The sequence below is a fragment of the Vulpes lagopus genome, chromosome 24 (genome assembly GCF_018345385.1).
Source record: "Vulpes lagopus strain Blue_001 chromosome 24, ASM1834538v1, whole genome shotgun sequence".
Lineage (NCBI taxonomy): Eukaryota > Metazoa > Chordata > Mammalia > Carnivora > Canidae > Vulpes > Vulpes lagopus.
The window spans coordinates 1,464,803-1,468,829 of record NC_054847.1 but is presented as its reverse complement, the minus strand read 5'-3'; positions in this window follow the sequence as shown (position 1 = coordinate 1,468,829).

The following is a 4,027-nucleotide window of genomic DNA, read 5'->3' as shown; positions in this document are numbered from 1 at the left end:
TGGGTAGTGTCAAGTATTAGAGGTTCAGTTAGTAAGGCAAAGCAAGACAAACCTTCTTATTAGCCTCTCTCCAAAGGTATTAGGAGGAGTAAAAGCTACACATCAACAATATTTTCAATGTTCCCTTTTAAAATTCTCTATTTTATACTTTACCCTCTCCAGTGCTTCTTACTAACCATACCTACCCCCATATAAAACATAAAACTGCCTCCTTGTTGTCCATAGCCAGGGCACCCTGCTTCCTTTCCTCCCACAACCTTCCAGATCTGACCAGGAACACTGACATAGCCTCCCTCAGGGTAGCTTCCTGTCTGATCCCCTCCCTTAAGCTGACTTTCTCCATCTTCCAAGTCTGTGTGATCAAATTTACACAACAGGTATTGGAGAGCAAGAGTCATTTGAAAGATCAGAGAAGGAAAGAAGGAAGGGATATTGGACTGGCACTTCCAGTATTTTCACAGGGGTTTGGGGGAAGGGCAAGTGTTTACAACCCACAGTGCTCATTTCATCTGTCTTGTGAGCAATAAGATACCTGTAGTAGAGAAGGTATATAAGATGAAGATACAGGTTATAATACAAGTTATCCACATAGTGATAACCAACTGTAACAAAGTATTTAATTAATATTGGGGTACCTGGGTGGTGCAGTCAGTTAAGCAGCTGACTCTTGATTTCAGCTCAGGTCATAATCTCAGGATTGTGAGATTGAGCCCCAAGCCCCATGTCGGTCTCTGGGCTCAGTACAGAGTCTGTTTGTCCCTCTCTTTCCCCCTCTGCCCCTTCCTTCTTCTTTCTAAAATAAATAAATAAATAAGTAGGGGGTGGGGAAAGATGGCAGAAGAGCTGGGTCTCCAAGTCACCTGTCCCCACCAATTTACCTAGATAACTTTTAAATCATCCTGAAACCTACGAATTCTGAGATTTAAAGAAAGAACAACTGGAAGGCTTTGCACTTCTAACAAGGTAGGAAGATGGAAAAAATAAATAAATACAAAAGGATCCAGTGGGGAAGGGGCACCCCATGAGGAGCCAGGCTAAGGCTGGGCAGTGAAAACCTCCAGGACATGAAAGCTCCGACCAGGAGAAGGAGGAACTTTTAAAAATCCCCACTGGATTCTTCCCGGAGGGAAAGGTGCTCGCAGGGAACTCGGGCAGAATCCCAGGAAGGGCAGTGGGGCCTCTGGGTTCCCAGGGTCACTAAGAGAGGAAGTGCCCCCCGGGGGAGAGTGCACCACAGACCCTGGCCTAGAGCAGTTAAGGGCTGGAGCATGCACACGGCAGGCGCTCGGCAGAAGCTCAGGCAGCGGCTCCACGTGGAGGGGGCTGTACGGCCTCGGGAGAGTGATTCCAACAGGACAGGCCCCGGATCCCAGGGTGCCAGGGGACAGAGCCCCCAATCTTTTGCTCTTGCTGGGACAGGCGGAGGCTGAGAGGGCAAAGGACAGCAAGGACGCTCCTGCCACCAGGCTCCCCTGAGCTGTGCAGATCAGTGCCCCTGCCACCAGAGCACCCAGGCCAGTGTGGACTGGGAGACAGCAGTGGTTACTGTGGGAGCTGAGTCCAGGACTGGAAAGCTGGCCACCACCAGTGTTGTTGTTCCTCCTGGTGTCACCCTGTGCCTGGGATGGAGCAGGGCAGCCAGGGAACAGAGGCCTCACAGGAAAATCATCTCCCACTGAGCCGTGCACCTGGTGTGTGGGGGCGGGGCAGCTCTGCCAGGTGCACACACCTGAGAATCAGCACAGCAAGTCCCTCCCCCAGAAGACCAGCTGGAAGGACAGGGGAAGAGCAAGTTCTTGGCCGAGCAGCCCTTGAAAGCTCCAAGGGAAGTTGAGGGATTTATGATACATAGAATGAGGATACTCCTTGATTTTTTTCTTTGTTTGTTTCTTATGTTTTGTTTTTTTTTTCTTCCTTTTTCCAGTACAACTCGTTTTTAGCCACTCTGGACTGAGCAACATGACTAGAAAGAAGAACTCACCACAAAAGAAAGAATCAGAATTAGTGCTCTCAGCCACAGAGTTACAGAATTTGGATTATAATTCAATGTCAGAAAGCAAATTCAGAAGCACAATTACAAAGCTACTGGTGCCTCTGGAAAAAAGCATAAAGGAATCAGGAGACTTCGTGACAGCAAAATTTAGATCTAATCAGACCGAAATTAAAAATCAATGAAATGAGATGCAATCCAAACCAGAGATCCTAACGATGAGGGCTAATGACATAGAAGAAAGAGTGAATGACATAGAAGACAAGTTGATGGCAAGGAAGGAAGCTGAGGAAAAAAGACAAAAACAATAAAAATACCATGAGGAACGGTTAAGGGAAATAAATGACAGCTTCAGAAGGAAAAAATCTACATTTCATTGGGGTTCGAGAGGATGCCGAAAGGGACAGAGGACCAGATAGTATAATTGAACAAATCATAGCTGAGAACTTCCCTAATTTGGGGAGGGAAACAGGCATTCAGATCCAGGAGATAAAGTGATCCCCTCCACCACCTAAAATCAATAAAAACCGTTCAACACCTTGACATTTAATAGTGAATCCTGCAAAATCCAAAGATAAAGAGAAAATCCTTAAAGCAGCAAGAGACAAGAGATCCCTAACTTATATGGGAAGATATACTAGATTAACAGCCGACCTTTCCACAAAGACCTGGCAGGCCAGAAAGGGCTGGGAGGATATATTCAGGGTCCTAAATGAGAAGAGCATGCAGCCAAGAAAACTTTATCCAGCAAGGCTCTCATTCAGCATAGAAGGAGAGATAAAGAGCTTCCAAGATAGGCAGAAACTGAAAGAATATGTGACCACTATACCAGCTCTGCAAGAAATATTAAGGGGGGCTCTGTAAAAGAAAGGGGAATCCCAAAGAAATAATCCACACAAACAGGGACTGAATAGGTAGTATGTTGACACTAAATTCATATCTTTCAATAGTAACTCTGAATGTGAACGGGCTTAATGATCCCATCAAAAGACTCAGGGTTTCAGACTGGTTAAAAAAGCAAGACCCATCTATTTGCTGTCTATAAGAGACTCATTTTAGAATTAACTACTCCTATAGCCTGAAAATAAAAGGTTGGAGAACCATTTACAATTGAAATGTCCTCAAAAGAAAGCAGGGGTAGCAATCCTCATGTCAGATAAATTAAAGTTTATCCCAAAGACTGTAATAAGAGATGAAGAGAGACCAATATCATACTTAAAGGATCTATCCAACAAGAGACATAACAATCATCAATATTTATGCCCTAAATGTGGGAACTGCCAAGTATATCAATCAATTAATAATCAAAGTTAAGACTTACATAGATAATAATAACTATAGTAGGAGATTTCAACACGGAACTTTCTGCAAATTACAGATATTCTAAGCACAATATCTCCAAGGAAAAAAGAGCTTTAAATGAAACTGGAACAGATGGATTTCACAGATATTTACAGAACTTAACATTGAAACACAACTGAATACACATTCTGCTCAAATGCACATGGAACTTTCCCCAGAATAGATCACATACAGGGTCACAAATCAGGACTCAACCAATACCAAAATACTGGGACTGTCCCCTGCAAATTTTCAGACTATAATGCTTTGAAACTAGAACTCAATCACAAGAAGAAGTTTGGAAGAAATTCAAACACGTGGAGGTTAAAGAGCATCCTGCTAAAAGATGAATGGCCCAACCAGGAAATTGGAGAAGAATTAAAAAGATTCATGGAAACAAATGATAATGAAGATACAACCATTCAAAATCTTTGGGATACAGCAAAAGCTGTCCTAAAAGGAAATACATATCACAATACAAGCATCCCTCAAAAAATTGGAAAAAAACCTCAAATACACAAGCTAACCTCGAACCTAAAGGAACTGGAGAAAGAACAGGAAGTAAAACCTACACCCAGCAGAAGAAGAGAGTTAAAAAAGATTCGCTCAGAACTCAATGAAATAGAGATCAGAAGAACTGTAGAACAGATTAACAAACTAGGAGTTCTTCTCTGAAAGAATTAATAAGGTAGATAA